Raw genomic sequence first — 12693 nt, 5'->3', positions numbered from 1 at the left:
AAATGTACAACTGAAATTTCACAAGCTTGTAATCCATCATAACATTAATAAAAAAAAATATAAAAAGATGCTTTGGGGCCCATCTGCCCCTATGGAAAGAACGCAGCACTTTGTGCCTTGCAGCTCTAGGGCAATATAGCACACCCAGAGCAGAAGTTCTACTTCAGCCAGATCAGGCCCGCAAAGAAACTGCGTTTCACAGGCCTTTGTAAGAGATGTTCCCTGTAGGCTGTTAGAGCACTGTGCAGAGCGAGTTGTTTCTTAGCTTCCCAACGAGCTGGAAGCAAGATGCTTTGGGCCCCTTCTCACCCTTTGGAAAGAAGGCAGCACTTTGTGCCTTGCAGCTCTAGGGCAATGTAGCACACCCAGAGCCGAAGTTCTAGTTCAGCTAGATCAGACCTGCAAAGAAACTTCGTTTCACAGGCCTTTGTAAGAGATGTTCCCGGTAGGCTGTAAGAGCACTGTGCAGAGCGACTAGTTCCTTACCTTCCCAGAGAGCCGGAAGCAAGATGCTTTGGGGCACAGCTGCCCCTTTGGAAAGAACGCAGCACTTTGTGCCTTGCAGCTCTAGGGCAATGCAGCACACCCCGAGCAGAAGTTCTACTTCAGCCAGATCAGGCCTGCAAAGAAACTTCGTTTCACAGGACTTTGTAAGAGATGTTCCCGGTAGGCTGTAAGAGCACTATGCAGAGCGACTTGTTTCTTAGCTTCCCAGAGAGCTGGAAGCAAGATGCCTTGGGGGCCTTCTCACCCTTTGGAAAGAAGGCAGCACTTTGTGCCTTGCAGTTCTAGGGCAATGTAGCACACCCAGAGCAGAAGTTCTACTTCAGCTAGATCAGACCTGCAAAGCAACTGCGTTTCACAGGCCTTTGTGAGAGATGTTCCCTGTAGGCTGTTAGAGCATTGTGCAGAGCGACTTGTTTCTTAGCTTCCCAAAGAGCTGGAAGCAAGATGCTTTGGGGCCCTTCTCACCCTTTGGAAAGAAGGCAGAACTTTGTGCCTTGCAGCTCTAGGGCAATGTAGCACATCCAGAGCAGTTGTTCTACTTCTGCCAGGTCAGGACTGCAAAGAAACTTCGTTTCACAGACCTTTGTAAGAGATGTTCCCTGTAGGCTGTTAGAGAACTGTGCAGAGCTAGTTGATTCTTAGCTTCACAAGGAGCTGGAAGCAAGATGCTTTGGGGCCCTTCTCACCCTTTGGAAAGAAGGCAGCACTTTGTGCCTTGCAGCTCTAGGGCAATGTAGCACACCCAGAGCAGAAGTTCTACTTCAGCTAGATCAGACCTGCAAAGAAACTTCGTTTCACAGGCCTTTGTAAGAGATGTTCCCGGTAGGCTGTTAGAGCACTGTACAGAGCGAGTTGTTTCTTAGCTTCCCAGAGAGCTGGAAGCAAGATGCTTTGGGTCCGTTAATTTTATACCCTGCTACTTTGCTGTAGTTGTTGATTATTTCTAATAGTTTTTCTGTGGATTCTTTGGGGTTTTCTATGTATAAAATCATGTCGTCTGCAAACAACGCGAGTTTTACTTCTTCGTTACCTATTTGGATTCCTTTTATTTTTTTTTCCTGCCGAATTGCTCTGGCCAGCACGTCCAGTACTATGTTGAATAGGAGTGGTGAAAGTGGGCACCCTTGTCTTGTTCCTGTCCTCAGAGGGATGGCTTTCAGCTTTTGTCCATTGAGTATGCTGTTGGCTGTGGGTCTATCATATATGGCCTTTATTATGTTGAGGTACTTTCCTTCTATACCCATTTTACTGAGGGTTTTTATCATAAATGGGTGTTGGATCTTGTCGAATGCTTTCTCTGCGTCTATTGAGATGATCATGTGGTTTTTGTTTTTCATTTTGTTGATGTAGTGTATCACGTTGATTGACTTGCGGGTGTTGAACCATCCCTGTGTCCCTGGTATAAATCCCACTTGATCATGGTGTATAATCTTTTTGATGTATTGCTGTAATCGGTTTGCCAAAATTTGGTTGAGGATTTTTGCATCTATGTTCATCAGTGATATCGGCCTGTAGTTCTCCTTCTTTGTGTTGTCCTTGTCAGGTTGGGGGATCAGAGTGATGTTGGCTTCATAGAATGTGTTAGGGAGTTCTCCATCTTTCTCAATTTTCTGGAACAGTTTGAGGAGAATAGGTACAAAGAACTCACACTGCTTAACAACAAAAAAGCAAACAACCCGATCAAAAAATGGGCAGAGGACATGAACAGACATTTCTCAAAAGAAGATATGAATATGGCCAATAGACACATGAAAAGATGTTCATCATCGCTAATCATCAGGGAAATGCAAATCAAAACTACACTAAGATATCACCTTACCCCCGTTAGATTGGCAAAAACATCCAAAACCAAGAACGACGAATGTTGGAGAGGTTGTGGAGAAAGAGGAACCCTCATACACTGTTGGTGGGAATGCAAACTGGTACAGCCACTATGGAAAACAGTATGGAGATTTCTCAAAAAGTTAAAAATAGAAATACCCTATGACCCAGCCATCCCATTACTGGGTATCTATCCTAAGAACCTGATATCAGATATCTCAAGAGTCCGTTGCACCCCTATGTTCATCGCAGCATTATTTACAATAGCCAAGACGTGGAACCAGCCTACATGCCCAGAAACTGATGATTGGATAAAGAAGATGTGGTATATATACACAATGGAATACTACTCAGCCATAAAAAAAGACGACATTGGCCCCTTCACAACAATGTGGATGGACCTCGAGGGCATTATGTTAAGCGAAATAAGTCAGTCAGAGAAAGACGAACTCTATATGACTCCACTCATAGGTGGAAATTAGTATATTGAGAAGGAGATCTGATCGGTGGTTACCAGGGAAAAGGGGGGGTGGGGGGAGGGCACGGAGTGGGAAGTGGTGTTCCCACAACATGACTAACAAAAATGTATAACTGAAATTTCACAAGCTTGTAATCCATCATAACATTAATAAACAAAATAAAAAAAAGATGCTTTGGGGCCCATCTGCCCCTATGGAAAGAACGCAGCACTTTGTGCCTTGCAGCTCTAGGGCAATGTAGCACACCCAGAGCAGAAGTTCTACTTCAGCCAGATCAGGCCCGCAAAGAAACTGCGTTTCACAGGCCTTTGTAAGAGATGTTCCCGGTAGGCTGTTAGAGCACTGTGCAGAGCGAGTTGTTTCTTAGCTTCCCAAAGAGCTGGAAGCAAGATGCTTTGGGGCCCTTCTCACCCTTTGGCAAGAAGGCAGCACTTTGTGCCTTGCAGCTCTAAGGCAATGTAGCACACCCAGAGCAGAAGTTCTACTTCAGCCAGATCAGGCATGCAAAGAAACTGCGTTTCACAGGCCTTTGTAAGAGATGTTCCCGGTAGGCTAATAGAGCACTGTGCAGAGCGAGTTGTTTCTCAGCTTCCAAAAGAGTTGGAAGCAAGATGCTTTGGGGCTCATCTGCCCCTTTGAAATGAAGGCAGCACTTTGTGCCTTGCAGCTCTAGGGCAATGTAGCACACCCAGAGCAGAAGTTGTACTTCAGCCAGATCAGGTCTGCAAAGAAACTGCGTTTCACAGGCCTTTGTAAGAGATGTTCCCGGTAGGCTGTTAGAGCACTGTGCAGAGCGAGTTGTTTCTTAGCTTCCCAGAGAGCTGGAAGCAAGATGCTTTGGGGCCCGTTAATTGTATCCCCTGCTACTTTGCTGTAGTTGTTGATTATTTCTAATAGTTTTTCTGTGGATTCTTTGGGGTTTTCTATGTATAAGATCATGTCGTCTGCAAACAACGCGAGTTTTACTTCTTCGTTACCTATTTGGATTCCTTTTATTTTTTTTTCCTGCCGAATTGCTCTGGCCAGCACCTCCAGTACTATGTTGAATAGGAGTGGTGAAAGTGGACACCCTTGTCTTGTTCCTGTCCTCAGAGGGATGGCTTTCAGCTTTTGTCCATTGAGTATGATGTTGGCTGTGGGTCTATCATATATGGCCTTTATTATGTTGAGGTACTTTCCTTCTATACCCATTTTACTGAGGGTTTTTATCATAAATGGGTGTTGGATCTTGTCGAATGCTTTCTCTGCGTCTATTGAGATGATCATGTGGTTTTTGTTTTTCATTTTGTTGATGTAGTGTATCACGTTGATTGACTTGCGGGTGTTGAACCATCCCTGTGTCCCTGGTATAAATCCCACTTGATCATGGTGTATAATCTTTTTGATGTATTGCTGTAATCGGTTTGCCAAAATTTTGTTGAGGATTTTTGCATCTATGTTCATCAGTGATATCGGCCTGTAGTTCTCCTTCTTTGTGTTGTCCTTGTCAGGTTGGGGGATCAGAGTGATGTTGGCTTCATAGAATGTGTTAGGGAGTTCTCCATCTTTCTCAATTTTCTGGAACAGTTTGAGGAGAATAGGTACAAAGAACTCACACTGCTTAACAACAAAAAAACAAACAACCCGATCAAAAAATGGGCAGAGGACATGAACAGACATTTCTCAAAAGAAGATATGAATATGGCCAATAGACACATGAAAAGATGTTCATCATCGCTAATCATCAGGGAAATGCAAATCAAAACTACACTAAGATATCACCTTACCCCCGTTAGATTGGCAAAAACATCCAAAACCAAGAACGACGAATGTTGGAGAGGTTGTGGAGAAAGAGGAACCCTCATACACTGTTGGTGGGAATGCAAACTGGTACAGCCACTATGGAAAACAGTATGGAGATTTCTCAAAAAGTTAAAAATAGAAATACCCTATGACCCAGCCATCCCATTACTGGGTATCTATCCTAAGAACCTGATATCAGATATCTCAAGAGTCCGTTGCACCCCTATGTTCATCGCAGCATTATTTACAATAGCCAAGACGTGGAACCAGCCTACATGCCCAGAAACTGATGATTGGATAAAGAAGATGTGGTATATATACACAATGGAATACTACTCAGCCATAAAAAAAGACGACATTGGCCCCTTCACAACAATGTGGATGGACCTCGAGGGCATTATGTTAAGCGAAATAAGTCAGTCAGAGAAAGACGAACTCTATATGACTCCACTCATAGGTGGAAATTAGTATATTGAGAAGGAGATCTGATCAGTGGTTACCAGGGAAAAGGGGGGGTGGGGGGAGGGCACGGAGGGGGAAGTGTTGTTCCCACAACATGACTAACAAAAATGTACAACTGAAATTTCACAAGCTTGTAATCCATCATAACATTAATAAACAAAAAAAAAAAAAAAAAGATGCTTTGGGGCCCATCTACCCCTATTGAAAGAATGCAGCACTTTGTGCCTTGCAGCTCTAGCGCAATGTAGCACACCCAGAGCAGAAGTTCAACTTCAGCCAGATCAGGCCCGCAAAGAAACTGCGTTTCACAGGCCTTTGTAAGAGATGTTCCCGGTAGGCTGTTAGAGCACTGTGCAGAGCGAGTTGTTTCTTAGCTTCCCAACGAGCTGCAAGCAAGATGCTTTAGGGGCCATCTGCCCTTAAGGAAAGAAGGCAGCCCTTCTGCCTTGCAGCTCTAGGGCAATGTAGCACACCCCGAGCAGTTGTTCTACTTCTGCCAGGTCAGGCCTGCAAAGAAACTTCGTTTCACAGGCCTTTGTAAGAGATGTTCCCTGTAGGCTGTAAGAGCACTGTGCAGAGCGACTTGTTTCTTAGCTTCCCATAGAGCTGGAAGCAAGATGCTTTGGGGGCCTTCTCACCCTTTGGAAAGAAGGCAGCACTTTGTGCCTTGCAGCTCTAGGGCAATGTAGCACACCCAGAGCAGAAGTTCTACTTCAGCTAGATCAGACCTGCAAAGCAACTGCGTTTCACAGGCCTTTGTAAGAGATGTTCCCTGTAGGCTGTTAGAGCACTGTGCAGAGCGAGTTGTTTCTTCGCTTCCCAAAGAGCTGGAAGCAAGATGCTTTGGGGCCCTTCTCACCCTTTGGAAAGAAGGCAGCACTTTGTGCCTTGCAGCTCTAGGGCAATGTAGCACACCCAGAGCCGAAGTTCTACTTCAGCTAGATCAGACCTGCAAAGAAACATCGTTTCACAGGCCTTTGTAAGAGATGTTCCCGGTAGGCTGTAAGAGCACTGTGCAGAGCGACTAGTTTCTTACCTTCCCAGAGAGCCGGAAGCAAGATCCTTTGGGGCACAGCTGCCCCTATGGAAAGAACGCAGCACTTTGTGCCTTGCAGCTCTAGGGCAATGCAGCACACCCCGAGCAGAAGTTCTACTTCAGCCAGATCAGGCCTGCAAAGAAACTTCGTTTCACAGGCCTTTGTAAGAGATGTTCCCGGTAGGCTGTAAGAGCACTGTGCAGAGCGACTTGTTTCTTAGCTTCCCATAGAGCTGGAAGCAAGATGCTTTGGGGGCCTTCTCACCCTTTGGAAAGAAGGCAGCACTTTGTGCCTTGCAGCTCTAGGGCAATGTAGCACACCCAGAGCAGAAGTTCTACTTCAGCTAGATCAGACCTGCAAAGCAACTGCGTTTCACAGGCCTTTGTAAGAGATGTTCCCTGTAGGCTGTTAGAGCATTGTGCAGAGCGAGTTGTTTCTTAGCTTCCCAAAGAGCTGGAAGCAAGATGCTTTGGGGCCCTTCTCACCCTTTGGCAAGAAGGCAGCACTTTGTGCCTTGCAGCTCTAGGGCAATGTAGCACACCCAGAGCAGTTGTTCTACTACTGCCAGGTCAGGCCTGCAAAGAAACTTCGTTTCACAGACCTTTGTAAGAGATGTTCCCTGTAGGCTGTTAGAGAACTGTGCAGAGCTAGTTGTTTCTTAGCTTCCCAAGGAGCTGGAAGCAAGATGCTTTGGGGCCCTTCTCACCCTTTGGAAAGAAGGCAGCACTTTGTGCCTTGCAGCTCTAGGGCAATGTAGCACACCCAGAGCCGAAGTTCTACTTCAGCTAGATCAGACCTGCAAAGCAACTTCGTTTCACAGGCCTTTGTAAGAGATCTTCCCGGTAGGCTTTTAGAGCACTGTGCAGAGCGAGTTGTTTCTTAGCTTCCCAGAGAGCTGGAAGCAAGATGCTTTGGGTCCGTTAATTTTATACCCCGCTACTTTGCTGTAGTTGTTGATTATTTCTAATAGTTTTTCTGTGGATTCTTTGGGGTTTTCTATGTATAAGATCATGTCGTCTGCAAACAACGCGAGTTTTACTTCTTCGTTACCTATTTGGATTCCTTTTATTTTTTTTCCTGCCGAATTGCTCTGGCCAGCACCTCCAGTACTATGTTGAATAGGAGTGGTGAAAGTGGGCACCCTTGTCTTGTTCCTGTCCTCAGAGGGATGGCTTTCAGCTTTTGTCCATTGAGTATGATGTTGGCTGTGGGTCTATCATATATGGCCTTTATTATGTTGAGGTACTTTCCTTCTATACCCATTTTACTGAGGGTTTTTATCATAAATGGGTGTTGGATCTTGTCGAATGCTTTCTCTGCGTCTATTGAGATGATCATGTGGTTTTTGTTTTTCATTTTGTTGATGTAGTGTATCACGTTGATTGACTTGCGGGTGTTGAACCATCCCTGTGTCCCTGGTATAAATCCCACTTGATCATTGTGTATAATCTTTTTGATGTATTGCTGTAATCGGTTTGCCAAAATTTGGTTGAGGATTTTTGCATCTATGTTCATCAGTGATATCGGCCTGTAGTTCTCCTTCTTTGTGTTGTCCTTGTCAGGTTGGGGGATCAGAGTGATGTTGGCTTCATAGAATGTGTTAGGGAGTTCTCCATCTTTCTCAATTTTCTGGAACAGTTTGAGGAGAATAGGTACAAAGAACTCACACTGCTTAACAACAAAAAAGCAAACAACCCGATCAAAAAATGGGCAGAGGACATGAACAGACATTTCTCAAAAGAAGATATGAATATGGCCAATAGACACATGAAAAGATGTTCATCATCGCTAATCATCAGGGAAATGCAAATCAAAACTACACTAAGATATCACCTTACCCCCGTTAGATTGGCAAAAACATCCAAAACCAAGAACGACGAATGTTGGAGAGGTTGTGGAGAAAGAGGAACCCTCATACACTGTTGGTGGGAATGCAAACTGGTACAGCCACTATGGAAAACAGTATGGAGATTTCTCAAAAAGTTAAAAATAGAAATACCCTATGACCCAGCCATCCCATTACTGGGTATCTATCCTAAGAACCTGATATCAGATATCTCAAGAGTCCGTTGCACCCCTATGTTCATCGCAGCATTATTTACAATAGCCAAGACGTGGAACCAGCCTACATGCCCAGAAACTGATGATTGGATAAAGAAGATGTGGTATATATACACAATGGAATACTACTCAGCCATAAAAAAAGACGACATTGGCCCCTTCACAACAATGTGGATGGACCTCGAGGGCATTATGTTAAGCGAAATAAGTCAGTCAGAGAAAGACGAACTCTATATGACTCCACTCATAGGTGGAAATTAGTATATTGAGAAGGAGATCTGATCGGTGGTTACCAGGGAAAAGGGGGGGTGGGGGGAGGGCACGGAGTGGGAAGTGGTGTTCCCACAACATGACTAACAAAAATGTACAACTGAAATTTCACAAGCTTGTAATCCATCATAACATTAATAAACAAAAAAAAAAAAGATGCTTTGGGGCCCATCTGCCCCTATGGAAAGAACGCAGCACTTTGTGCCTTGCAGCTCTAGGGCAATGTAGCACACCCAGAGCAGAAGTTCTACTTCAGCCAGATCAGGCCTGCAAAGAAACTGCGTTTCACAGGCCTTTGTAAGAGATGTTCCCGGTAGGCTGTTAGAGCACTGTGCAGAGCGACTTGTTTCTTAGCTTCCCATAGAGCTGGAAGCAAGATGCTTTGGGGGCCTTCTCACCCTTTGGAAAGAAGGCAGCACTTTGTGCCTTGCAGCTCTAGGGCAATGTAGCACACCCAGAGCAGAAGTTCTACTTCAGCTAGATCAGACCTGCAAAGCAACTGCGTTTCACAGGCCTTTGTAAGAGATGTTCCCTGTAGGCTGTTAGAGCACTGTGCAGAGCGAGTTGTTTCTTCGCTTCCCAAAGAGCTGGAAGCAAGATGCTTTGGGGCCCTTCTCACCCTTTGGAAAGAAGGCAGCACTTTGTGCCTTGCAGCTCTAGGGCAATGTAGCACACCCAGAGCCGAAGTTCTACTTCAGCTAGATCAGACCTGCAAAGAAACATCGTTTCACAGGCCTTTGTAAGAGATGTTCCCGGTAGGCTGTAAGAGCACTGTGCAGAGCGACTAGTTTCTTACCTTCCCAGAGAGCCGGAAGCAAGATCCTTTGGGGCACAGCTGCCCCTATGGAAAGAACGCAGCACTTTGTGCCTTGCAGCTCTAGGGCAATGCAGCACACCCCGAGCAGAAGTTCTACTTCAGCCAGATCAGGCCTGCAAAGAAACTTCGTTTCACAGGCCTTTGTAAGAGATGTTCCCGGTAGGCTGTAAGAGCACTGTGCAGAGCGACTTGTTTCTTAGCTTCCCATAGAGCTGGAAGCAAGATGCTTTGGGGGCCTTCTCACCCTTTGGAAAGAAGGCAGCACTTTGTGCCTTGCAGCTCTAGGGCAATGTAGCACACCCAGAGCAGAAGTTCTACTTCAGCTAGATCAGACCTGCAAAGCAACTGCGTTTCACAGGCCTTTGTAAGAGATGTTCCCTGTAGGCTGTTAGAGCATTGTGCAGAGCGAGTTGTTTCTTAGCTTCCCAAAGAGCTGGAAGCAAGATGCTTTGGGGCCCTTCTCACCCTTTGGCAAGAAGGCAGCACTTTGTGCCTTGCAGCTCTAGGGCAATGTAGCACACCCAGAGCAGTTGTTCTACTACTGCCAGGTCAGGCCTGCAAAGAAACTTCGTTTCACAGACCTTTGTAAGAGATGTTCCCTGTAGGCTGTTAGAGAACTGTGCAGAGCTAGTTGTTTCTTAGCTTCCCAAGGAGCTGGAAGCAAGATGCTTTGGGGCCCTTCTCACCCTTTGGAAAGAAGGCAGCACTTTGTGCCTTGCAGCTCTAGGGCAATGTAGCACACCCAGAGCCGAAGTTCTACTTCAGCTAGATCAGACCTGCAAAGCAACTTCGTTTCACAGGCCTTTGTAAGAGATCTTCCCGGTAGGCTTTTAGAGCACTGTGCAGAGCGAGTTGTTTCTTAGCTTCCCAGAGAGCTGGAAGCAAGATGCTTTGGGTCCGTTAATTTTATACCCCGCTACTTTGCTGTAGTTGTTGATTATTTCTAATAGTTTTTCTGTGGATTCTTTGGGGTTTTCTATGTATAAGATCATGTCGTCTGCAAACAACGCGAGTTTTACTTCTTCGTTACCTATTTGGATTCCTTTTATTTTTTTTCCTGCCGAATTGCTCTGGCCAGCACCTCCAGTACTATGTTGAATAGGAGTGGTGAAAGTGGGCACCCTTGTCTTGTTCCTGTCCTCAGAGGGATGGCTTTCAGCTTTTGTCCATTGAGTATGATGTTGGCTGTGGGTCTATCATATATGGCCTTTATTATGTTGAGGTACTTTCCTTCTATACCCATTTTACTGAGGGTTTTTATCATAAATGGGTGTTGGATCTTGTCGAATGCTTTCTCTGCGTCTATTGAGATGATCATGTGGTTTTTGTTTTTCATTTTGTTGATGTAGTGTATCACGTTGATTGACTTGCGGGTGTTGAACCATCCCTGTGTCCCTGGTATAAATCCCACTTGATCATTGTGTATAATCTTTTTGATGTATTGCTGTAATCGGTTTGCCAAAATTTTGTTGAGGATTTTTGCATCTATGTTCATCAGTGATATCGGCCTGTAGTTCTCCTTCTTTGTGTTGTCCTTGTCAGGTTGGGGGATCAGAGTGATGTTGGCTTCATAGAATGTGTTAGGGAGTTCTCCATCTTTCTCAATTTTCTGGAACAGTTTGAGGAGAATAGGTACAAAGAACTCACACTGCTTAACAACAAAAAAGCAAACAACCCGATCAAAAAATGGGCAGAGGACATGAACAGACATTTCTCAAAAGAAGATATGAATATGGCCAATAGACACATGAAAAGATGTTCATCATCGCTAATCATCAGGGAAATGCAAATCAAAACTACACTAAGATATCACCTTACCCCCGTTAGATTGGCAAAAACATCCAAAACCAAGAACGACGAATGTTGGAGAGGTTGTGGAGAAAGAGGAACCCTCATACACTGTTGGTGGGAATGCAAACTGGTACAGCCACTATGGAAAACAGTATGGAGATTTCTCAAAAAGTTAAAAATAGAAATACCCTATGACCCAGCCATCCCATTACTGGGTATCTATCCTAAGAACCTGATATCAGATATCTCAAGAGTCCGTTGCACCCCTATGTTCATCGCAGCATTATTTACAATAGCCAAGACGTGGAACCAGCCTACATGCCCAGAAACTGATGATTGGATAAAGAAGATGTGGTATATATACACAATGGAATACTACTCAGCCATAAAAAAAGACGACATTGGCCCCTTCACAACAATGTGGATGGACCTCGAGGGCATTATGTTAAGCGAAATAAGTCAGTCAGAGAAAGACGAACTCTATATGACTCCACTCATAGGTGGAAATTAGTATATTGAGAAGGAGATCTGATCGGTGGTTACCAGGGAAAAGGGGGGGTGGGGGGAGGGCACGGAGTGGGAAGTGGTGTTCCCACAACATGACTAACAAAAATGTACAACTGAAATTTCACAAGCTTGTAATCCATCATAACATTAATAAACAAAAAAAAAAAAGATGCTTTGGGGCCCATCTGCCCCTATGGAAAGAACGCAGCACTTTGTGCCTTGCAGCTCTAGGGCAATGTAGCACACCCAGAGCAGAAGTTCTACTTCAGCCAGATCAGGCCTGCAAAGAAACTGCGTTTCACAGGCCTTTGTAAGAGATGTTCCCGGTAGGCTGTTAGAGCACTGTGCAGAGCGAGTTGTTTCTTAGCTTCCCAAAGAGCTGGAAGCAAGATGCTTTGGGGCCCTTCTCACCCTTTGGAAAGAAGGCAGCACTTTGTGCCTTGCAGCTCTAGGGCAATGTAGCACACCCAGAGCCGAAGTTCTACTTCAGCTAGATCAGACCTGCAAAGAAACTTCGTTTCACAGGCCTTTGTAAGAGATGTTCCCGGTAGGCTGTAAGAGCACTGTGCAGAGCGACTAGTTTCTTACCTTCCCAGAGAGACGGAAGCAAGATGCTTTGGGGCACAGCTGCCCCTATGGAAAGAACGCAGCACTTTGTGCCTTGCAGCTCTAGGGCAATGCAGCACACCCCGAGCAGAAGTTCTACTTCAGCCAGATCAGGCCTGCAAAGAAACTTCGTTTCACAGGCCTTTGTAAGAGATGTTCCCGGTAGGCTGTAAGAGCACTGTGCAGAGCGACTTGTTTCTTAGCTTCCCATAGAGCTGGAAGCAAGATGCTTTGGGGGCCTTCTCACCCTTTGGAAAGAAGGCAGCACTTTGTGCCTTGCAGCTCTAGGGCAATGTAGCACACCCAGAGCAGAAGTTCTACTTCAGCTAGATCAGACCTGCAAAGCAACTGCGTTTCACAGGCCTTTGTAAGAGATGTTCCCTGTAGGCTGTTAGAGCATTGTGCAGAGCGAGTTGTTTCTTAGCTTCCCAAAGAGCTGGAAGCAAGATGCTTTGGGGCCCTTCTCACCCTTTGGAAAGAAGGCAGCACTTTGTGCCTTGCAGCACTAGGGCAATGTAGCACACCCAGAGCAGTTGTTCTACTTCTGCCAGGT

The sequence above is a fragment of the Equus asinus genome, chromosome 1 (assembly GCF_041296235.1).
Source record: "Equus asinus isolate D_3611 breed Donkey chromosome 1, EquAss-T2T_v2, whole genome shotgun sequence".
NCBI classification, from domain to species: Eukaryota; Metazoa; Chordata; class Mammalia; order Perissodactyla; family Equidae; genus Equus; species Equus asinus.
This window is presented reverse-complemented; position numbering follows the sequence as displayed.